The 25995-nt window shown below is 34.8% G+C and overlaps 1 long non-coding RNA gene across 2 annotated transcripts in view; it reads right to left on the bottom strand.

Annotated features, from left to right (window-relative positions):
- Positions 1-13264: 13264 nt before the first annotated feature.
- Positions 13265-25995, bottom strand: part of LOC133625637 (uncharacterized) — a 46493-nt gene continuing 33762 nt past the window's right edge. For both annotated transcript variants that reach the window (XR_009818936.1, XR_009818937.1), the window contains exons 2-4: positions 23214-23296; positions 22946-23009; positions 13265-16480 (exon numbers count right to left, since the gene is read on the bottom strand). This is a non-coding gene — a long non-coding RNA (uncharacterized LOC133625637). The remainder of the gene's footprint in view (positions 16481-22945; positions 23010-23213; positions 23297-25995) is intronic.

Here is a 25995-nt window from a genome sequence, read left to right on the forward strand (position 1 = left end):
CAAACCTAAGTATTTTTTTTCTTACTTTGACCTACAGAGATTATTCTTTTTCAGTTTAGCCATGATACCAAAAATACTTGATTTGTCCAGATCAAATCTAGGATAATCTCCATTTTACCACCTAAGTAAACCCAATCTATGAAATCTTTCTTAATCTGCGTTTTGTCATGCAGTGATCTTTTTAGATCAATGACTTTCTACTTAAGTCCAGATCACTGATAGAAATCTGAAAGAGTATTGAGACACTGTTGAGCACCTCCAAAACTTCCTTCACCCTTTCATTGATTTCTAATTGAAAGCAGCCTCATCAAAAGTCTCTGTTGCAATTAATTTGGCAGAAGTTAAATCCCCTTGCTTTCCAACCAACCTCAGACAATTCTGGGCAGCTAGGGGCAGCTGGGCTTAACTCCTGAGTGATGTCCAATCAAATAGGTTATAATGATCAGGTTTCATGTATTCTTGGGAACAGAATTAAGACACAAAACGGAGTCAAGTGCTAAACTTCTTTATTTTACCTACAACAAATAACAATGAAAGGAGAAAGGGGAGAAGGAAGGAAAAGAGTGAGAAAGTTCTAATAGCCACGGGAATGCACAGCACCTTCACAGTCCAGTTCTCTTTTCATCCAATGTTCTCTCCAGTCCACAGACCAGGAGGAGAAGTTTTGATAGCCACCACCACAAGTCCACAGTGTCCCAGTAGTCCACTTGTTTGAGAGTCCTGATGTTCCTTCCAGTCTGGTGGGGGAAGAGCTCCCCTCTTCTCTGCTGATCTCACTTTTATAGCCACATGTCTCACTGGCACATGCCCCCACTGTCACTGGAGAGTCCTGGAAAGTTCTGGAGCATCCAAGCCTCATATTCCATGTCCCTTGTTGACTCTTCCGCCAACGCCAGGCCCTGGCACATGCACAGAGGTGGTATGTCCTGAGACAGCAGGATGTGCATTCCAAGGCAACAGCACCTCTAGCTGACAGAATTCCTCCAGATGCCAGTGACATGGCCCCAGAGGTCAACCATGCTGCCATCAACATTGAGGCATATTTCTAGCACCTCACAAACATCTTTGCGATCTATCAGACCGATTTATTATGCCCTATCTGCACTTTAGAACTGTAGAATCATATGGAAAAGATGTCCAAGATTATCAAGTCCAATCACTAACCTCACACTGCCAGGTCCATTGCTAAAATAAACCATATCCCTCAGCACCTCATCTATGAGTCTTTTCAATATCTCTAGGGATGGTAACACCACCACCTCCCTGGTCACTTTAACTACACTGGACATTATTCTCATGTTATGTGCCAAGAATCCCTCAAAACTGGTTACAATTACAAAAGTCGTTGCATAATCATGCTTTTTAAGTAATCAATCAACTAAAAAAATGCTTATGAACTCATTATGTGGCATCTTCATATTACTACTTGTTGCTTTCTAAATAACTTCTTGGCTAATTCTGATTCTACTTAAGACTGATGTAAGGATTATGTGACACAGAGACACACCCTTTCTCAATTTTGACACAAAATTATACGTCTTCTAGCGTGCCACTAAAATTTCCTAGGTATTCTAAAATTCATTGAATGTCAGTCAATAAATAGTTTGAAACATCTTGGTAAGAGCTGTCCTTCTGGGAGAGAGATAGTGCATAAAACCTGGAAAAGGTGTCTAACTTCCCTCACATACAAGTTTGGGGTCAATAACACAGATATGTTGGGAATAGGAGAAGGAATTACTACCATGTTTGGCCTACATTGATACCATTTCCATGGACTGCAGTTCCTTCATGGCAAATCCACCTGCTCCTCTGTGGGGTTACAGTGTGGGTATCTGCTCTCCTTGGGCAGCAGAGAGACAGCCTGCTTCATCATTTTCTTCTCCATTGGCTGCAAGCGAGTGTCTGTTCTAGTGTTTCAAGCACTTTCTCGCCCTCTTTCTTAACTGGTCTGGTGTCTGGAGGGCTCTCTCTCACATATGTCTCACTCTCATACAACTTCTGCACAGCATTTTTAACCCTTTCTTAGAGATATGTTTTAGCTGGCTGTGTATTTGGAACCCTTCTTATGAAGAACAGACTGAAAAGTCTAAGGATGAGAATAGGAAATTCCTCTTTATCCAATCTCTGGTGATTAATAAATCAAAAGGGACCTTGAGCTACCTGAAGCATATGGTCTCTGTGTGCAATTACACAGAAACAAAGCTCCAAAATTTGGATTATTTATATTGACAAAAACATGAGAATGTTTGTGGCAAAGGCTGCTATGTGTCCAGGACATGGATAAGGATGCTATACATTTAAACCCTCATACATTATTCTGCATTTTTAAACCAACTTTGATTATATAACATTCGAAGGGATACAGCAGAATTTAAAAACTGAGGTTCCCAACATCATAAGGGATGTGAGATTGCTATCACCATAAGATTGCTATAATTTCCATCTTTTACACAATAAACGAATTCAATTAGCCCTGACTGTCTGTGCTTGTGTTATTGAGACCCAAAAGCAGTAACACCTCCTTGGTGCAAAATAATATTGTGTCAAGCATTCCTTCAGCCTACTTTCTTAGAAGTGATGTGTGCAAGTTACCTGAGTTTGCTAGTACAAGAAGTTTAACTCAAAGACAACATAACATAGATTCATCCTAGTTCCCAGTTGCCTGTATTTCATTTTTTTCTGCATTATAAGTATATTGTTCTAGTATACAGAATCAAAATACCTTTTACTGAATTTGTTTATTTTGTGTTACTGTTAAAACTTTTCTTTCCATTTTGGAACAACCCCAATTAAGTTTTATAATTTATTTTGTTCTCAATGTGATTTAAAAATTCAGATAACAAAATACACCTGCTAATTGTCTTTATTTCCAAATCACCTTGTACCACTGGGTGAATTGACTCAAAAGTGATGCACAGGATTAACATTAAGGCTGAAGAATGTTCAGCATTTTCATATATAACGTTTATTAATATAGATATACATTTTATGCTTTGTGGAATTCAGACCTATATCAATGTTTATGTTATGAGAAACATATATATGTATATAAAAATTAAAAATTCATTTTTGTATTTAAGTTTGAAACATTAATCTGCACTACAGTCATCATATTTCTAATACTGTTTCTGAAAAAATTTTACAGATGCTAAGATGGCATTTGTTGAGTGCTAGGAATTGTTAAAATTCGTTATGTATATCTACAGCAATTCCTATTTCTGTTTAACAACACATTAATTTTTTCACCTCAGCTTTTCTATTTCAGCAGTGCTTTAATATTCTGTAATGTTCTCTGCACAACAAATCAACCTGTGCTGCACTAGTAACCATTCTAACCTGTGCTAAAGGACATAAACAGAGATCTAGTCATATCCCTGCAATGATTTGCACCAGCCTTAACCTTGTTACTGTATTGTGATCCTGATATCCTCCAAGTTAGATACCGTACTTGACCTATTCTAGAAATTGTGGTATTTGGAAAAACCTCTTTCCCGTTTTCTTTTTTTGTAAGTTTTAATCACACACAAAAAAGTGAGTTGGACAAGATTTCACCTAGAGTTTTTTCTTTTTCTGAACAAAAAGGCTGGTATTTTACAGATACAACTTTTAAAGCAAAGTAAAACAATCCATTCCTCACTGCATTCTGTACAGAAAAAATTCTGATTGATTTTATGTTGGAAAACATAGTTCAGTAAGAGTTGAGAGGATTCTCAAGCTGTCCAAACAATCCAAATTAAAAGCATCAGTATTTAAAACACTGTTGAAAAATTTAAAGACAGTAAATATAATTTGAAAAACTGAAATAAACTGAAGTAAACGCAGGGCAAACTACAGAGAAACCATAGGCTTTGTAAAATATATTCTTGCTTACTTGAATTTTTGATATTTTGGCCTTTTTACCTGTATTGAGTAACACATATGTGCTGAGCAAGTCAATCCAAGTCTCCCTTCTCTTAAGATACATTCCAGTTTTCCATTCTCAACCTGTGGAAAAAAACCCCAATTTTTTGAGAAGTAAAGAAGTGCTTGACAGAGCTCTGAAATGTCTCTAGGTGATCAAAGAAAAGGAGGAGTGTGGCCAAAGGGCTTATCAAAGAAAAATACTTAGTTATCTTTCTTATGTATTCTTTTATTATCTTCTACGTAAGCTGTTTCTGTTTAGTCACAAAATGTCAATCATAATTGGGTAATTGACAAATCCACTGGAATTAACAAGTTAATTTTATAGTTGAAAGAAAAAAATAGTAAACAGTTTTAAAACTGTTCGGAAATTACAACATTTGTGTTTTTCATTTCTCATTTTTTTTTCAAGTAGATATGGATGCAATAGTCAAACTAGGTGTCGTGGTTTAGGCCCATCAGGGAACAAAGACCACGATTAGCCTCAAGTACAGAAGAGGCTGAGAATTGCTCAAGGGCAGGGAGGGCTTAATTGCCGCTTAAGGTTCAGGACAAAACAGACCAGGCCACTCGGTTTGGGGAAGAAAACAGAAAATAATTTAATGCAACATCAACTAAAACATACCCACAAAAACCCAAAACATAACCAAAACGAAACAACACAGAGTAATACATCAATGGAAAGTCCAACCAGCCTTTTTAAGAACACCTTCCCGCCACACCTCCCCTCTTCCCGGGCTCAGAGCCCTGATCCCGGGGTTTTTACCTTGCCCCCCCCCGAACGGTTCGGGGGGGGCAGGCAGTGGAGGTCTCAGTCAGTCTGCTCCCAATAGCTTCTGCCGTTCGTCCCTCCTCAGGACGGGCCAACTCCACACCAGTCCTCCCTGCAAGTCCGTGGGGTAACTCACACACATGGCAGCCCTGCACGGGCTGCTCCGACGTGCACCCATTCCAAAGGCTGCAGCTCCTCTTTGCCTCTCGTGTGGGGCTGCTCTGCGGCGTGCAGGCTCTCCAACACGGCCTGGGCCATGGCCGTCTCCCCACACAGTCCCTCGCCCGTCCGGGCTCACTCACATGGAGCTGCTGGTGGCTCTCAGTCCTGCCACGGATCTCCATAGGTTTCAGGGGCACAGCTTGCATTCTCGCCACGGCTTGCAGAAGGGTCTCCAGTCTACCGCTTCTCCTTCCTTCGTCCTTCTCTGGTTGAAGAGTCCGCGTGGTCACCTCCATCTTGTATCCCTCTTACACCTCCTGACTCGCATTCCAAATTCCCGTCCCCTAAATAGTGATCGCAGAGGCGCCAGATTGGCCCAGCCGGGCCGGAGGTGGGTGTGAACCCAGGAGCCGGGGGAGGGTCCGCAAACTCTTTACCGGGTCTTCACTGCAACCCGCTCCCCCTGTTACTAAGCTAAAAGCTGCTCCTTGCTAAACCAGAACACTAGGCAGTAAAATTTTGCCTGAACTTCAGATTTCATTCTGTGCAGTTATATGCTAAGATTTAGTATCATCCCCAGTGTTTCCACTCCAACATAAAATGGGAGTTACTTCGTAGTTAGAATTATTCTAGTTTGGTTAAAATATTACTTATATGATAGTCACTTTTATTTTGTATGGTCAGAATATTATTTATAGTGAAGATTTCAATTGAATTCTGTTTGAACTATATGTATCTATGGTCCAACAACTCAAATACTTGCGGAACAGTGACACTAAGTTAGATCTAAAAAGATTCAGTGTTAATCAATGCATTGAAGGAAATCTGTTCAGCTGTTCAGAGATTAGATGTTTTCCTCCCTAACAGACAGAAATTTTACCTTCAAATTCCTCCAGAGATTCTAGGGTCATTGATTCGAGAGGGGCTGCCATCCCTCAGTCTCTTTCTATGACAGTGCTGCAGATATTAAAGGTATCAAAAAACCAAGCAGGGGTTCCTTACAAAATTGCAACAAATTTTTTCAGTTTTTTACTCATCTTATTACTCATAACTGAAAATTCCCACTTATCTGAGTATAACATAAGTTATGAAAAAGTACTGAATGTTTCAAAATGAAAACCTGTGCAACAAGACATTCCCATTGTGCAAATAATTTTCAAAGTGATACGAAGATTTTCGCCTATAGCATTTGTATTCTTCCATTGATACCTCCTTCTCTGAGCAGTTCTCTGGGAATGCAAGAAAAGATTATTGCTATATTTCTCTGATTTATATATTCAAAAGTCACAAGGTTTGGAAATTTATGTTTATTGGGTTTTTAGTGATAAGTACGTAACAAAAATAGACAATGTAATTGTCCAGAGAGGAAACAAAACCTCTGCATGTTCTTAAATGTGACACTTGAGCATGGACAAGATTTATCCATATTACTGAAGGACAGTAAGAGTGTTTGAAAGATAGAACACTGGACTGATGACTCTGTAGTCTTTAATTTATGCCAAATTTACCAGGTTCATAAAACATTCCTCATAATGAAGTAAATGCTTTAGCTAAGACCTACACAGCCTTATATGTCTCTTACATCCACTCCTCATAATCACAAAATGAACCTGGAGAAAGTGCTATGAATTAAGAATGTCAAGATTGTAGAACTCTCTCCTACAGTGTAGCGTACTGTGGAAATTCTAAAATATTACCTAAACTGTTCAAATTTTTACATATTCTTGATATTTTAAAGTATTTTCTTCTGTTTCTGTGTTATTTTGTTGAGGTTGTTTTCTTCTTAGCTTCATTGGAAGATACAATCAGAAAACAGATTTTCCTCTGTTCTGTATACTACTATCAAAATATATGCTACAGAAGTATTGCTTGCACTTCTGGAGTTAAGAATTATGTGAGGTTTTTATGTAAAAAAATATCAAATGACCTTATTTGTAACAAAGCTATATACTTCAGATATTTTTCTGAAAAGTTCAAAGCTTTCAGGAATTAATTTAAAAAATTTATCATAAGTTACTTGCGCTTAAAATATAATGTTCCTTTGTCTTCAGTTATCTTCAGAATGAAACATACATAAGGATTTTCCATGTGTCTTGGATAAAACTTGTAGAATTCTTTGGTACAGCCTGCTCTTCATGTCATGTGGGATGAAAAGATTTTTCCCCTCATAGTTCCTGAGGTCAGTTCTTCCATGAGAGCTGATGAATAGTATTATATTGCAAAAAAAAATTCATACCTCACTGTGTTCTTTCAAAGCTTGCCAACATTTAAGTAATTATTCTGAGACATTTATCTGCCCCTCATTATTTTCATTTTTTTCTTAAGAAAGGTGCCTTGTGACATATCTCTCTGGATACAACCAGAATTTTGAAGCAGAGAACAGCACCTTAACTGAATCTCATTAAGATTAACAGAAAATAGTAACCACTTTAAAAAGGAGTGCTGGGTGAACTTATTTGATGATTTTATCTCTCATGAAAATAATCATAGTAGAAATAGATATTTTACTTAAACTTTTTCAAAATTTTGTTTAAAAAAAAAGAAATACTCTACCTACTCTAAGGTTGGATTGAAAGGCCTCTGCCTGAAAGGTTTGTTTAATTTTATTTTATATACCTCCAAGAAGAGAGATTTTAAAACCTTGCTCAGTAACTAGTTTGTATATATATTTATCCTGACAGTAAGAAAGACTCTCTTAATATCTAATTTCTAAATCTGTTCTGTAAACTAAGACTATTTTTCTTTACCCTATTCAGTGGCATTGAAAGTACTGTTCTCTTGATAAAAACTTTTTGTTAGATACTGAAGAACTCTGATGTCTATAATGTGTTTTCTAACCTGAAAAAAACTGTTCTTTCAACCTTTCTGTCAGCCATATTTTATAAATACTTTGCTTTCCTAATTAGCTTCCCCAGGAGTGACCCCAGTTACTCTGTACTTAAAAGCATTATTCTCCGAAAACCAGTCAAAATGAGATCTCTGTGAGAACTTGACAATGTCAAATAGAGCAGAGGAATGATTTGTATACATCAGATGGATTGCACACAGGGAGGAAGTCTTTCTAAATATATTACATGGGGAATTTAATCTTCCAGAATTATATCCTTCAGACTTTGGATAAGGATCTTAGTATGTGTCTAGCACTTGCATCAGTCTGGCACCTGTATCAGTTTGACAGACAGATCAATTTGTGAGCCTGGCTATGCAAACTGAAAAGTCTAAAAAGGCTTTGTTGCTACACAAAATGAGAAGCAATGACATACTGACCATAATTTCATTGATAAATGTAGTCCTGCATATTTTGTGGAAGTTACCACTCTGCTAGTGTTTGCTTTGTAAATAATTAGAGATTTAATAAGAAGAATATAACAGTGTATTACAGTGGAGAAATGAAAAGTGAAGTATTTAAGAAATTCACTGCTCTAACAAAAGCTGCAGCCAATTAAAATATCTGGAGACAGTTTATGCTATTCAAGGGGTTTGTTTTTTTGGGTTTTTTTTCTAAAAAAAAAAAAAGCAAACAAATCTAAATGAACCAAAAATTACATAAACCAAGGCAAACTCAACCACATCTAATTTGATTTTGATTTTACTTATGCAATCTTACAGTCGCCATCTGGTGGTTGTTCTAGTGTCAAAAATGTGAGAATGTTGCAGCTGTTGTTTTGTGACTGTGGGATTTTAATTTCTTTTTTTTTTTTAAAGGGGAAGATTCAAATATTTTCATGATGAGTTTCTTTCCAAAACATTTGCAAAATATTTACTAAATAAAATGTGACATGGTCGAAAAAAAACCAAACCCCAGTCAACATCTGAGTAACGACTATCCCAACAAAATGGATGTGAGTGGTGAGTGTTTGGGTACTATATAAAAACTCATATTCAGGAAAAGAATTTAATCAATAAAAAAATAGCAAGGAATATATTTTAGGTTCAAAAATCAAAGATGGGATTTATCTTACCCATTCATCTAGTTAATTAAGCCAGCTAGTTGTCCGGAATACCTCTGCTGTTAGTGAAGAAATACAGATCCATTTAAATAGCAATTCATCTTCCCCTGAAAAAGGCATGCAAGACAAATACAATGAATCACTCTGTGGAAGGGCTCATCCTTGTCTCTAGTTGACTATCTTAGTGACTGTGCTCAAGCTTTAGACAAATGAAGTTAAGAAAGATGAAATCCACTATAATGGCAGGTTTTGGACATTCTCTGCTGTTCAGGAAATCATGGAATCATAGAATAGTTTTGGCTGGAAGAAACCTTTAAGATCATCGAGTCCAACCTTTGTCCCAGCCCTATCAACAACTAGACCATTTCCCTAAGCACAACATCCAGGTAGGAACTGTACGTGACCTGTTTCCAGATACCTTTTATGTGCAGATATCTATGCACTATATCAAGGCATCATGAGGTGTAACTATGACTTCACTAATAATGAGCTTTTTATTTAACTAAGGACATTACTTCCCTTGTGGTTTGGGAGCTTTTTTTTTACAGGTGGAGAGGAGGGGCATTTCCCATAAAGACAGAAGAATAAATGGAAAACAAGCAGCCTCTCAATTAGTGCCTGGAACTGTGTATCTTGGGTGCAAAATAGACATCATTTCACAAATTATCAAGATACAGGACACGGTTTTTTTCAATCTATGGTATAATGTAACTTTTCCCTACATATAAGTGTCTAATTCTAGAATCGGTTGTCAGAATAATATTTAAAAAATGTGCTACAGTAATGACTCAGTCATTCCAGGAAAAGCAATCTATAGCCTTGAAATATCATCTTCCATTAAAAATTTTGATATAATCTCTACTTGACATATTGACTAATTACTTGAACAGGTCCTTGAAAGGTGCCATGAAAATGCGGCAAGTTTAATAAGGGCTTCCTTGTTCCACTGCAGAAAAACAAGGCAGAGTTTAACAGTAAAGCCCACTGTGTTGTAACTATGATTTTATAGTATGATTGTAAAGGAAGATCACATTTTTCTGATTAAGAGATAAAGAACAAAAACTCAAAAAAATATAACATTTTACATATTTTGCTAATAGCACTAATCCCTGATGTTACTCCAAACTCTTGGCATAAATGTGCACAATTGTGTACCAATCCAACACCACAGTCAACATACATCCATTAATCTTGAATATATGTTAGAGTTCTTTGGTCATAAAATCAGGTTTTACACCTTTCAGTGAGAAATAAGTGTTTTATGATATGTGTGCTATTACCAGTTAAACTTCTGATGTAGTCCTTGATGATGTATAGTGTCTCCTATCTTTCCAACCATCCTCAGTGGACACTGACTTCAAGCAATGTATGTTCTGTAGTCAGATTTTTGAGACTTATCAATGAGTCTGTCACAGAAAGCCAAAGAACCTAATTTAATTTGTTGTAACTGTTGTTTATAGAATTGTTTAAGCATAACAAACATGGAATTTGATCATGAACTTGAAACAATGCAGAAGAGATTTAGCTAAGCATTCTATTTACATAAGTTCAGAATTACTTTAGACAAGGAACACCAGTTACTTCAGCTTTATGCCAATGCAACTTTGCACTTCAAAGAGCATATATACGAAGTGTTAGACAGCTCTAGAATTAGATGCCTTCTTGATGCTGATGAATCATGTATGAAAGCTTGTGTTCTGTAAAACATGTGTTGGTAAAAGTCTTGAAATAAATTAGAAAAAGACTTCATTTATAAAGAAGGAAGAGAAGAAATATTCACTTTGCAGTGTGGAGGGACATATGTTATCCACCTTGTTTGTTTCAGTATAGTAATATCACTGTTGCCTCAAACCTTGGATTTCTTGCATTGAGCAAATGGTGGTCATTAAAACACTCAGAACAAAAGAAACAAATAATCTTTCAAAAACAAAAAAGAAGACATTTATGACCCTTTGTAAGTAAATAGTGCAGATCATGTATGTTTTTGATTCACTAGCTCAAAAGAAATGCAAGATGGAGAAAAATCTACCATGATTTTATTGCGTGGTGTTCATGATTCTTTTTTCCAGAAATGTTTTTATTCAGAGAATTTACAGTTTTATAAGATGAATTAAACTTAGGTAGAATTTAGGAAAATTTGGAAGCTAAACAATCTCTATGCACAATATCTAGATGTAGTTAATTACGGGTTAGAGAATGAAGACATTTCAGCTGTAATAAAGCTCAAAGATAGATTTAATGTTCAGGCTAAGACTATCCAACTTTCAAGTTTTGTGGCTAACTCGATGATGAGTTCAGTTTATAATATGTTTACAATGATTATTTATTGTCTAAAAGCTTTAAGTTCATTGTGCCATACTTGTCTTTGGCATCAAGATAGTGGAGTGGGAAGAGAAAAGAAAGCTTCTATGTTTCTTCAGAAAAATAAATATGTAGCTATTTTACTTACTAGAAATGTATAAATAGGACACATACTACTTCAGTTGATTAATTTTTTTTACTTTACTTTTTCTTATTATTTTTTGATGAATTTGTATTCACTTACTAAAATGTTGTGCTTTAGACAGACTGACACTATTTACATTTCAAAGCTGTGAAAACATTTTCTTTATAGCTTTTAAAAACTTATCCTTTCAGAAAGACTTTTTGTGTACTACTTCCTCTCAGAAAATAAGTTCAGTAAATAGATAAAGTAAGAGGAAAACTGAATTTTGGCTCAGGATAATCACCATGCTTACAATTTTTTTGTTTGTTTGTTCATATCACTAAAAGAAATAATAAAATATTGAACATTAAAAGAAATATTTATTTTTGCAAGTTGACCCAAGCAGAACTTTTTCCAATTTTCCATTAAACCAAAATTTTTTTGGTTTAAGAAGTTCCAAGGCTTTGGAACTTCTGCCTATGTCTATACTAAATGAAAATTATGCCTTTATCACCACAAAAAATTAAATTATACAAGAGCATTTATATATGTGTTATTTAATTATCCTATAGAAACAAAACATAAGATTTGAAGAATCCTCTAACAAAAGAGGATCAAGGAATAAAAAGAAAGATGACGTTATTTCTTGAAGTTCTTCCAGAGCCATTTATTCAAAATCTGTATGTATAATATCAAACAGGAATTATTTTTCAGATCATTTCCTTTTGAGAATATCTCAAACCTTCCTTAAAAAGATTAGTTGAATGGCTACTTTGTGAATCAACTTATAGTTTGGTTGTTATACCATTTAGTAACAGAGGAAAAATACTTCCTTGAGACTGTTTCTTTGTTTTCCTATGACAGTGATCTTCAATGTTTTTAAAGATTTCCTATATATTACTTTCTCTCAATATTACTAGGAAGCAAAACTTTCCACAGAAATATAGTACCTTCCCAACATCTCACTGAAAATTTGTGTCAGGAACCTAGCACTCAACTTTTTGCTTCCCAAATCTTTGTTATAAAACTCATTTAGAAGAATTACTTAAATATCTTTCATTAAGAAAATTATATTTCAAAATATTTCTTGTTTGGCTTTTAATTTTCAATTCAGTTTAAAACTATGTGGATTTTTTTGACTGATGATTGAATTTGTAATGTGACTGTAAATGAAAAAATAAGCTTTTAAAAATTGAAGTAAAAAATAAAATCCATTTTTTGTGAAATATTGGGTAAAATGAGCTTTCAGTAATTGCTGTAAGTACAAAAACAGTCCTAAAGAGTGGAAGATTTCTGTCTTCCATGAATCCTGTCTCTGTTATTCTGTAGCTTATAAATTCTTACTAGAAAATCATGTCAGAGTTCCTCTAAAACACTGCTTAAAATGTATGTCATTCTTTGTCCAGTCTAGATTGAAACAATATGCATTTTCCATCATACAAATATTGCATTTTATGTTGATAGGAAAAAATATAAATCACTTGCAGGCTGCAAATAACATAGTATGTTTTATATACAGGATTTTGCTACTTTAAAACACCTACACATAAATAGTCACATATATATATGAATAATACATATGAATTGTCACATTCTTTGAGATTCTTTGAAGCATGAGTAGCTATTATAATCTGCAATATGTTAGTATACAATGACATTTCTATATTATTTGTATTATACATTCTACAGTATTCTTATATCTTTTAGCAATAAATTTTTGCAGTCATTTAAAAATTTATAATTTTCACAGTCTTTTCTCTTAGTATTAACTTATTGTTTACTTTGGATTGCATGACTCTTTTAGTATCTCTCCTGGTTTTGCAAAACAGAATAAATTTTAATTACACACAAACTTATCATACTTCTATTTGTTGCAAATCTATAGCAGTCCAAAACATTGTTTACATAGGAATAAAGTGCAATATAGTAAAAGATTACAGAAATTATTTGTATACAAATAAAGTGCAAATAAACTAAGTGCTGTCTAATAGTATAATGAACAGATGATTAACAATGCATTAGAAGTTAACACTAAAATCAAAATAGTCATCTGAGGAAGTTTGTATGCAATACATTTTTTTCTTTGTTGGTACAGTAATAGTTTTTAAAGCAACTGTGTTTCTATGATGAGTTCATTTAGTATTCAGTATAATAGCACTGATAATAACGAGCTCATTTGGCTTCTGTTGTATAAGCACTAGATAATGGATACCTATAATAAAGTGTTACTGTTACGGCAGTGCTTTTTTTTTCTTCATTTGGCACACAGTGCTAAATCTCTACTTTAAAGCTTTTATGCAAATTGTTGATGTTTTTATCGTTGAATCATGACTAATTTTATGGACTCTGGAATCCCATTATTCTCAAAGTTGCCTTTGATATGAGACTCTTAGTAATTTGACTTGCCAAGAGTTTTATTATCATTAGTTCTATCCCAGCTTTTTGCTTTCATCTTTTCTTCTTTTGTCAGCTTTTTACGTACTATTACTAACCAACAGAAATACACAAATAAACACCATTGGTAACACAATTGGTAACCTTAAGCCAAATGTCTCCATTCTGTCCAGACAGTACATTAAGTAGATTTTCCTTTCTGCACACAAGACCATGCTCAAACTATTTTGCATATATGCAATCAGGACATCATACAAGTTTAGGTTTTATGCCAGGTTTGGGTCTGAGGTTAGAGATTACATGTGAAACTCTCACTGGGAAATTGGAAAAATGGGAAAAGACATATTCTCTCACAGACAAAGGGCTGAGATAAATACTGAAAAATGTTAAATAATAGACCCACATCAGTATCAAAGATTCCTGGTAAATCCAATCATCAGTGCCTATTGATTCATAACTTCTGAGTCTGAGGAAGAAACTGTTTTTAACAAAAAGGCATCTGAGAAATAATTATGACAGTCTCCTATATTAGAACAGCTAGGAGGCTACATTGTCCAGATGGCAGAGGGCAAGTGTAGTGTTTTACTGTTGCATTTCTTTGGGTATTTTTAAAGGGAAAAAGTTGTTCTATTAAAGAAGCCAGAGGACTAAGTATAAAAGCATACCTATTTCTGGTAGGTTCACAGAGAGTGCTTGTAGTTCGGAGCATACTGTTTAGTTTTCTGCATTCTGCAGAAGTATTAAATTGAAACTGAAGTTACTAAAAATATTAACTCTAAAATTGAGGTTTCAATACTGTTTTTTTAATGAGCTGTGGATGAAGGCAAGGGGGACAGACATTTAAAGTACTAGTAAATGCTTGTAAATGCTATACTCTCAACAAATACCTATCTATCCTATTGTGAAGACATAATGATTTGGGATTCTTTTGTGTTTATTTCTACACTTGCTGGCATGTGTGTGTGTGTTTAAATAGTAGTGATCCATGGGTTTAAAACAGAAACAATCTGTAATTTGCTCTGAAAAGTAAAAGTTATTTGATATATATAGATATATATACACATATATTTTAGTATTTTCTAGTAAGGCATCCAAACATAAGCAAAGCAGTACTGGACTAAAGATCCAGAAAGATCTTTATTCTGTTATGAACTGAAGTTAAATTAAAAGCCTGGGAGGAGAAGTATGGGCAAGCACAAATGATTGAGTACTCTCTGTCTCCAATTGTTTTTGACACAGAGATTTCCTAAACTGGCAGTAGTTTCTGGGTATTTAGGACCGTCAACAATCTCCATTGAATGTGTTTGGTTTCCCCTTAAGGTGATGCAGTCTTTTCACATACATGTTATCTGAATGACAAAGGAATCCAAAACTTCAATATGCATTGGGTAAAAATAATCTGCTTTTAAAAGAGTTACTATCTGATAAACTACAAGGTGCACAAAATGTATAACTAAAGCAATTAGTTGAGGCACTGACAGGAGTGGTTGTACAGTAGCATGAAAAGTATTAAGTAACATGACAAGCATGCAGTTGTGCAAGTTTTTGACAGCTTGTGTACATTTAATACTTTTAACAGTTTAAAAGGGAAAATTCTTTTGCTGTCTCTTTACATCAGATATAGATAAGCTTTCTTCATACTATGCTTAGTTAAACTCCAGAAGGGGATAAAAAAAAATTTTTTTCTTTAACAAACTACTGTTCCATACTTGGTATCTTAATGTGACTTCAATGTTTCTTTAAAATCCTTATATATGCAATATATACAGAAATCTAGGTATTAAGTCTTCTGAAAAGTTATAAACATCATCAAGGTTAGTAATATCCTAATGCATTCAGTCTGTATGGCACTAGAGCACAAAGATTACCCATACTCAATTTTAAATTGCCTATGATAAATATATAAGTACAGTATATGTATTCTGAATTCTTTTTTATGAGTATCATTAAAATTTTAGCAAGTGGATAGAGTGGATAAATTAGTCTTTGTCTTGAGTGAGCCTTTTATTATTATTATAGAAACAATGCGTGGACATGGAGCTTGATTAGTTCGTTGATCTGTTGGTACGTTTCTCTTGTACAACTATAGGCTGTAGAACCTCTCCCAGTGGTACAGGCAGTCAGTACCAGCTCTGATTCTTGGAGTCTACCACTAGTATTATGTAGCTTCTAATAAAACCTTTCCTTGCTAGGTAGACAATTAAGAGGTGGTCAATCTAAAGCAGCTGTAGAAAAAGCAAACTCAGAGAAAAATTTCTCATTGCTGATGATAGGAAATGGTGAGAACTAGATGAGAATGGTTTCCTGATGATTAACATGAAGTTGTTGAACTAATGTGCCAGGACATAAGTGGCACCAGGTTTTCTATGCTTCTTTCTCTTGATTTTAAAGGGTATTTTGATCAATAAATCTAAAAGTATGCAAAAGAGGTTAAAAGTAACAGAACTGACCTCAACAGATTGAGGTGAAAGACACTGAAGGACATCTTATGGATGAGCAAATAAAAATATATCTCTCAAACTTACTTTCAGGACTTTTGTTTTCTTTCATTCTGTTCTTAGTGTCACCTTTCTTAGATGTGTATTCTGCAATGCAATAAATTTATTAGGTTGCTTTCTCCAAATCTGAACATGAAAACAATTATCGAGAAGCTCATATGATAACTTAATTATCCAAGAGCATCTTTTAAAAAAATAATTGCTGGGAGTGCAATTCACCATAGTTCTGTATTCTGGGTTTGTTCTTTAATTAATTTTTGATGGAGAAATTCACCAATTCAATCTAAAAGGACCATGTTGTATCTCCTTCATCTCCTCAAGAAGTCTACACTGCATTTTGGTTTCATCTTCTTGGCTTGAGAAAGAAGTCAGGATTCAACTGTGGAAAGAAAAAGACAAGTCATCAGTGTTAGAGTGGTCTCTGATAACAAGTTCTTGAAGTCTTATGAGTAAGGGAAACTCAGAGAATAGAAGGTATCTAGATAACACCTCTACGGATTTATACCAGTTTTAGGTCAAGGTAGTTACTAAAAAGAAGAACTAAAAGACCCGTCTCCTAATCTAAAAGACCCATCCCCTGATAGACCTATCTCCATGCATCATTGAAGGCTTGTAGCCTCACATATACAAATTTCAAAGCCTAATTATAAATACTTAAAAGACAAGTGTCAAGAGGATAGGCCGAGTCTTTTTTCTGTAGTGCCTATTAACAGGGAAAAGGAGTAACAGACACGAACTGGAACACAAGATGTTCCACTTGAACATGAGAAGAAACTTTTTTCCTTTACAGGTGAGAGAGCCCTAGCACAGGCTGCCCAGAAAGGTTCTGGAGTATCCTTCTCTGCAGGTTTTCAAAACCAGCCTGCACATGTTCCCATGTGACCCGATTGAGGTGAACCTGCTTTAACAAGTGGTTGGACTAGATGATCTCCTGATGTCCTTCCAGCTCCTATCATTCTGTAGTTCTGAAATTGCAACAGACTACCCATTCGGTCTGAGAGAAAAGAGAATCATTTTCATACCATTTTTAAATGGAAGTCAAGGGAAATTGAAACTTTCAAATCTTTTGGGCTCCTCATAAAACACTTGTTGACTTCAGTGGTCTTTGAATAAGTCAAATAGCTAATGTATATGGAGAGGAATATGTTTTTCCCAGAAATACCTTAGGGACTATTAATCCATAAGAATATTAAAATTGTCTTATCAACTTTACTAAATAACAATGGATTTTTCCCTAATTTAGTGTTAATGCTAAATCCCAAAGTATCCCAGGTTTTTCTTCCTTGAACTGCAGAATACTTTGAAGGTATACAGAAGTACAAATTCAGCTCCAGAAATCATCAAACAACTTCCTCTTTGTCTATTTGTTTCACTATTTTTAGGGGCTTTTAAGCTGTTTGGACCCCACTGTATGTTTTAAAATATTCAGACAATGTATGCTGATAAGGTTTTAAAATGTTACCTTATAACTATATTAATATTTCTGGTGCAACTGAGATCAAATTAAAAAAACCTATGTGGCTTAGATGGCTCTATTATTTGCAAAGTAACTTACCCCCCAATACTAAGGAAAAAGGAACTAGATTGTATATCACCAGCTGTGATCAAAGTCCTAATTCTAAAGACCATTCACAAATATAATTGTTTTCAGAAATTCTTGGATGAAATTCTTAGTATGTACTCTACTGATTCATCACAAATCAAAAATTAAATGCTTCTATCCTAGTAGATACACTGTGGTTTAGAACTATTAGGCAGTGCTGGTTTTTGTTGTCTGGGTTAAAACATAGCAGTGACTTCTCAAATTAAATGTAAAATTGTTTAAATGTCTTTGATCTGAATCTTATGAAATTTATTAGGTTCCATCTCAATGGACTATTTTTCCTACAGTTTTTGATGGGTTTATTCCTTTAAAGTTTGTCCTATCTCCTTGTCTTCTCACAAAGAGTTCCTATGCTTTAAATGTCAAAAAAAACAGGAAAGTAAAATAGCTTCCCCAGCAACTCTACTGCTACAATATTGCTTTTGGTAAGAGCTCTCCAGTGAAACTCCATATAGGATTTGCTGTATTAGCTAAATCCTGCACAAAGTGCTACAACTCACAGAGAGAGAAAAAGATCTTATTAGCAAAGACCTTGTTAAGAAGTGAGAGAAGAAGAATGAAACTTGTGAATGAGTTTAAAAAAATACGTAGATGAGGACATATCTAGAAAAAAAAAATCAAATTAAGAGAAGAAAAGGCTAGAATGAAGGAAAGTGTAGAAAGAAGAACAGAAAAATGAGAAGAGAAGCAATAAGTAGAGAAAAAACAAGAAGGAAAATTTTTAAGTGGAACAAGAAATCTGAAAAGAACAGAAAAGACACAAGTATTTTTAAGAGAATGAGAAATGAGACTATACTTAAACAAAAACAATATTGCATAAATATTACAAAAATATTTTATACGAACATTGACTGAAAATTAAATATTGAAAAAAATACAAGGTAGATGAAGATGTACTGAAGTGAAGCAGTGTTTAAGAAAAAGAGAGTGGAAACTCATTGTGTAAATTAAAGGTCCTGTGAATTTGGTTTCACATATCCAATCACATAGATAATGTTTAAAAAACTTTGTCTCTAAATTTGTATTTACATGAAGAAGAGTCATGATTTAGTAGGTCAGATAAATTCCATTTTCCAACAGACTTGCATTAATGTCAGGTTACCCTAACAGTAACTGCAACACGGAACTCCATGTACATGAAAAATACTGTTTTGCAATTAGCATGAGTAAATGTGAGTGGAAACATTCCACGACTTTCAGGAAGTTCTAAGATACTCTTCTGCATGTATATGTCATATAAACTGATAACTCGATGTATCAATAACATTTTATAAGCCTTTATACTGACTTTTTAAAACTGAGACTGAAGTGAGAAATGGTTGATGTACATCCCACAGATGTAGAACTTTGAGGTGTTCAGATCAGACTCCATCTACTGTTCATATTAACTCATGCTTGTGTTTATTATTTTGTCAACACAAAGACAGTCACCTGGACAGAAACATGTCTATTTCATTAAAAAAAAAAAAAAATCTGCAATAATTTTCTTCCTCAGTATCTTGTTACATAAAATTCAAATTACTAAATGACTTTCTCTTCCTAAACAGATAAATGGAAACAGCTATGGTAACAGGATTCTGACAGGAGTATATAAAAGCTGGCATATGATGTTAAACACTTATCTGAGTAAACCATTATTATGTCTTTACCTTTGACATTCAGTAGCAGATCCATTTTAGTCTCAGAAGTACTTTCTATTTTTTCTTTGCCTACTTGTCTTTCTTCATCTTCAGTTTGAGATTCAATCAAGTGATGTGTACAGGGCACATGCCGCTGTTGAACTAAATCATAGCTGATGGTGCAGCATTTAGCACAATAGCAGTCCAGTTCTGTAACTGCAGTGTAATCTTTTGATCTGGCATCTGTGTCATCCACACGACTTAGGTTATATCTCTGACACATCACTGAGCCTAGTAGAACTAATTTTTTTTAATTCCATGAATCACAGAAGTGCAATTTTTGACAATTATTTTACCACTTCTTTGTAAAGAGAGGTTGTTAATCCAGTATGTTTGCATATGAGTCATATGATTATATATGATATTTATATGAACAGCATGCAAATATTCATCTCTTCTGATGAAAAGTATTCCAATATTTTGCCATATTTGCCTTTAATATTACAGAACAGTGCATGGGGCAGGCTGCGATTTTCCTCCACCTCTATGAGAAGTTATGTCAAAATGAAATCTCCAATAATGAATAACAAACTGAAAGTCTAGTTGCAGAGAGTTTATTTAGGAGCTTAAAAGTACAGTGATTCAGGATAGAGTTCTGAAAAATAGAAACTTAGTCTGTCACAGAAGAGTTAATAAGTTTCAGTACTGTTATTTTAGATACAGTAAATTATAACATTCCATATGTGCAGTTACATCAGCAGCTTTGAAGTCACAGCAGAGCATCGGGATTTCCTAGGATCAAACAGAATAGAGAATCATGCAGTGGTGGTGGGAGTTCAAGTTATCACAGTGGTGGCTCAAGTAATACTGACAGTACCGACAGCAGTACTGAGAAACTGTTCAGAATCATTCTATCCCCATCACCCTCTAGAAAACGATAGCAGGATATTTGAGCAAAACTACTTCCAGCTGCTTGATTTTTGTTTGCAGAGCCTTTGAAACAGGCAACCTTGTATCCCTTCACATCTGTCAGTGCTAGTTGTAGAACAATATTTTTCATGTATATTAAGCTCAGCATTGCAGTTTTCATTAGATTAAATGCAAGTCTATTAACAAATTGATTTTTTTTTCTCAGAATTTTTCTAACTCTTCTTCATGTAAACACAAATTTCGAGAAAAACTTTCTTAAACATGATCTACTTCTCCTCAAAGTCTGATCCCAGAAAAAAAAAGAAAAAGAGAAAAAAAAGTAACCCTTATAATTAACTTCAAAACACACCAAACAGTTTCCATGACATTTGCTGGAATATGCAGAATAAGTAAAAGCAAACTGTAAGTGAACTCACTGACAGATGATGTCAGTTCATTTCGCCCTGCATTAGATATGTGAATACAGATCAGAGGAAGGACATCCTACCATTCCCACCTCCTTCTCTCCAGGGAGTTTGGAATTTTCAAATATCATCAATTGTTTTCACAACAACATTTTAATCCATTTGGTTTGGTTTTTCCTTTTTATCCTCATCATTTTTCACAGTCCATAGTATAGAATTTCTCTAAAAACACACATATTTTGTGGTTAACATGTCAGTAGATCAGACAAAGTTGTGTTGTAACTATGACAAATGAGTGCTTTTCATTGATTATTCCTCTCTCTAGAGAAATAAGTGCTATGGAACTAAGGTTTTTTTAAATATTAAGGGGAGTCAGAACTTGGTACTTTGGACAAACAAACAAACAAACAAACTGTTCCATTTCCTAAAGTGAATCAAAATATTTTCCAGTTATACAAACAGAATTTACATCTAGTTTTGACACTACCTAGTTTATATATAATAATAGCAAAGCTTATTTTAGAAAGATAGAAAGATGCTGATAAACTGGTCTTATCATTCCAATTATCAATCATTTCTAACATTCTCTGCAATTTCATATGACAAGAATAAGAGTACTGGACAATATGAACTCCTTGCTACTGAAGACAGTGCTGCAGATCTGGCTTTGTGTTTCTCCTCTGCTATTACTTTTCTCCTGTTTTTCTGTTTTCACAAAATGTTAGACATTTTTCAAGTCCTCTGGTGCTATGATAGCTTTAGTGAGCTATCAAAAGTTACATCTATGTACTATAGCAGATGCCTAGAGCTATAGTGTGAAATCAAAGAAAATAAACTCTGTTGACATGGTTAGTAGATCACAGTGGGTTTCAAATGTTTAAATGTCTTGTAAAGCTCAAATAGTTTTTTTTAAAATTCTGTAGCTACCTAAAAAGCCTCATAATAATAACAAAAAAATAATAAAAGTTAGTAGTGAAAACTAGGTTCAAATGATTATGGCATTCAAAGAAGATTCTCAGATGGTGCAACATGTCACAGTTTAACAGCTAAGAATCTGTTCCCCAATGGTTATACCATAGTACATAATAGTAAGACCAAAATTATGTTTTTGCTTCAGTTATTGAATGTAGTTGTACTTCCTTATTTGTATCCAAGCCTCATGCTGTCAAACAGCTGTAAATTTTGTTTTCATAGAAAATTAGTTTGATCCACATTTAGGAAAAAAAAAAAAGAAAAATATTGATGTCTGTATTTTAGGTATTTGAATTTCATGTAGTATTTTACAATATACTGAATCACTCTACTATTTAAATATCTTAGATTCAGTGTGCTTACTGATTGCTCTAAAGAGATAAATGAATGTAAAAACACCTTAAGCACTGTTATGAGATAACCTAGTGTGATCAGTGACATGGTAACTACAAAATTTTTGATTGTTTGGAGAGGTAAATCAAAAGTTACAGGTTTTTTAATCTCATTTGCTCCAGAAAGAAGAACCTCTGCAAGAAGAGAGATTTCTTGAGAAGGCAGTTTCACATTTATCTGATATGAGAAGAGCATGTGAATTGCTAAAAGAAGGACTCAGATAAAACAGATTATGAATTTCTGAATAAAATCTATTTAGAAGATAGCACCTTTTGTAAAAGCATAAATTCAATCTCATTTAATGTAGAAATAGGAAAGTGCAAGGAAATAAATCCCTTGAAAAGGCAGCTTCACAGTCATCTCTACTTCTATGAGACTAACTCAAATAAAATCTTTGTAATAAAAAGTGTCTTTTGTCAAATCAGAAATGCATTGGAAGGTCTCATATCCTAAAATCTATTTTCATTGTAAAAGGAAATCAAATGTAATTTATGATTGTTTATCACAAATAGATTTTCACTTCCAGTGGTGTCAAAACATTTAGTGTTGTACTTATTGCCTAGATTTTGGCATATCTAGATCAAGACATGGGTCACTTCCAAACCTGTAAATGTGATGAATCATTAATAACTTCATGAGAGGCTTTAATTGGAACTAGAGGAAGGATCTAGTACTCCTGCGTCACAGGGTATTTCTGCCCAAAAAAAAGCATCTTTCCTATTTAGTGAAGTTGTAGCATTGACAGCTCAGGTAAATTGCATTTAACCACCCCAAACATAATGATAAAATTAATTCAGCCTTGTAGAAGAGCAAGAAGTATTCCTCTAGGTACCATTTCCCTTCCAGGCTCAAACTACTGAAACCGAACACACTCCTAAAACTGGGAATAGATAGTTGCAGCCCAGTTTCCTCCACGCACTTACTTTTCTTTGCTCCTGTCTCCCATCAATGTTGTGTACATGGCTTTCAGAAACAAACCCAGCATAACTGGAAAACAGAATGGTGAAAAAGAATCTTTCCCTTCCCTTCCCTTCCCTTCCCTTCCCTTCCCTTCCCTTCCCTTCCCTTCCCTTCCCTTCCCTTCCCTTCCCTTCCCTTCCCTTCCCTTCCCTTCCCTTCCCTTCCCTTCCCTTCCCCCCTGCCCTGACCCGACCCTCCAACTACTCACACAGTCACTACTGTTACAATCACCTTTTTCAGGTAGGTTTGCAGCTACTCTTCATCCCCATGGCCATCTGGTCTTGTCATGGATGGGTGAATCGAGTGTTAGATCACTTAAAGAAAACACCATCAAAGGTATTAGCAAACATTAGCAAGACAAAAAAAGTTCTATTTCAAGGTTCAATCTATTCACTACAGGGGAGAAATATACAAGGAAAAATCATGTTGGGATTATTATAAAGTGGTTTGTACAGAGATTGCAATCAGAAAGGATGTGGGACACCCTTCTTTTTTTTGAGTCATGAAGTTTGGAATGGATCCCCTTGCTTTGTATACTCCTGCTCAGAGAGGAGCCTAGGTGTGGCTGGATCCAGACCTAGTCTCAAACTTGCTCAATCAGGTTTATGTCTAGTGGAATTAATGCAAAGGATAAAGAGAACTTCTTAAAATGCATAATAATGAGATAATTATCAGAGTGATTAAATAATATTTGCTGTAATCAACAGAATGATTTGACAGTAAGGTTTACACAAAGCTTACAATAAAGGTTCTAAATCAAATCACACATGCACATGCACACAGGTATGGAAGTTAACACGAATTGTCTCCTTTTGGTCAATTGTAAAATCAAATAATCTTTATATTCCAATTCTTTAATCCTTACCTGAATCTGAATCTGCACAAAACCCAATTATAGTGTATTGTTCACTATTTTCTGTCATCAGCTTTTGTCACTGGATAATTAGCCCTTATACTAGCAGCAACTTTGGAAGCTGTAGAGATTTTTTATGCTGAGAGGCATCTCAACTCAAGCAGAGAATTGAGTGCATAGCCTTCTGTGGTTCCAGAAAGCTCTAAGAGTCTCATTTTAGGGCTTCTGTTCATAGAATCACAAGATGGTTGACTTTGGTCATTAAGTCTTTATTTTGCCACAGTGCTTCTCAGTGCTTCTCCCTCTCCCAGAATGGGCTACGAGCCAGGCAGTTAGAATCAGTATTATGTTTCCAGACAATTGGAGTTCAGATACAATTAGGGAGCACCTAATCACTCTAACTCACTGTACTTGCAACTGGACAACAGAGTACCAGGTAGTCTCGAATGAAAGAATATCAGGGTGTCTTGAATCACCATACAAGTAATCAAGACAAGAACATAATGTTAGCTGACACCAATACGAAAACTAAGCCTAGGGAGGGGAGTCTGTACCACTACAAGCCTAAAATGCTGACACTGGGCTCCATGCAGCCACAAAGAGGCTGTAGAGCTCTAGTCATGGGTTACTGAATGCAGATATTCCACCTCTATTTCATGGACAGATTTTTACTTATCTACTTTCACCTACTTTGAATTACAGCACTTGACTACAGCAAGTATAGACAAAAAAACCTTTCAAAATCCCTTCATTTTTCATGAGCTGAACTTTGTGAATACGTTTATAAAGCTGTGAAATTACTCATTGAGCTCTCCACTAAACATTTGTGTTAAAAAATTGCACACAAGTCAGTTTTTCCCTTGAAGCTCACACACACAAGGGAAACAATTTGTTCTTATAATCAATTAAAAAACAGTGAATATCCACTCAGAAGCTAGGTCACAGTAAGATAGCTGGTGAGTCATTTCTCAGAGGGAAGAAAAAATAGGTAGAGATTAAAAGCCATTTTATTCTGTTAATGGTTTTTGTGCTGTAAATTTCTTCCACATCTTTTGCCAGGAATCGACTTTGTCTTAGGAAAATATGCCTCTTTTGAACACAGATTCAAATAACTAAATGTGTTGTTCTTCACTAAGTTAATGTTCAGAAAAAAAATAGGAATCACTTTTAAACTCTGACTTCATTAGATTTTCCATGCAGCACAGTGCTGAGGCAAAGTATCTATGTTGAGGTAAAAGTGATATAGCTGTTATTCACTAAACATTTAATATACATTTCAAATCTAGTTTTGAATATTACTATTTTTTTGTGTGTGAGAAGTTATAGGAAGTCAACAAATGTCTAAAGCAAGAGCTTACTTGGAACTTTTCTATTGTATTTGTGCATTCTATTTTACATTCAATATATTTTAAGAAACAAATCTGGCTTTTAAAAAAAGTGCTAAAAGTTAGGCCCATAGATAGTTTAAAATTTGCTTATACACATTGCCAGTATTCAGTACAAGCTTATATTAGGATTATGAAATACCTCAAAAAAATCAGAATGTGAACACATTGTTTCTTTTTCATTTCTTCCCTTTTTCCTCTAGGAAGCTCTAGTGTTGTTATAAGCTTTTCATTTCTTTCTTATTTTAGTAGTAAGACAGTAACCAAGACTGTGAAATAGTATCATATACATATACATAATATACATAGTACATAATATACATTAGTACAATAATACTAATTCTTGGAAGCCAAAAATTAATTTTCTTTTATCACTAGTTGTGGTGGTTTGACCCTGTCTAGATGCCGTGTGCCCACTACTTCACTCTATCACCCCCTCTTCAGCAAGTCAGGAAGGGGAGACAATAAGATGAGAGTCTCATGAGTTGAGATAAAAGCAGTTTAATATGGAAATAACAAAGCCACATGCTTGAGAAATGAAGCAAAACAAATAAAGCTGTTACTCGCTACTTCCCATCAGCAGTGATGTCCAGCCACTTCCTGAGAAGCAGGGCTTTGGTAAGCATTACAGTTGCTTTAGAAGGCCAAAATGAAACATGCTCCCCTTCCTGCTCCTCTTCCTGAATTTATATTGCTAAGCTGATGTCATATGGTATGGAATATGTCCTTGGTCAGCCTGGATGAGCTCTCCTGGCCATGGCCCCTCCCAAGATCC

This window comes from Colius striatus, chromosome 6 (assembly GCF_028858725.1).
Source record: "Colius striatus isolate bColStr4 chromosome 6, bColStr4.1.hap1, whole genome shotgun sequence".
NCBI lineage: Eukaryota > Metazoa > Chordata > Aves > Coliiformes > Coliidae > Colius > Colius striatus.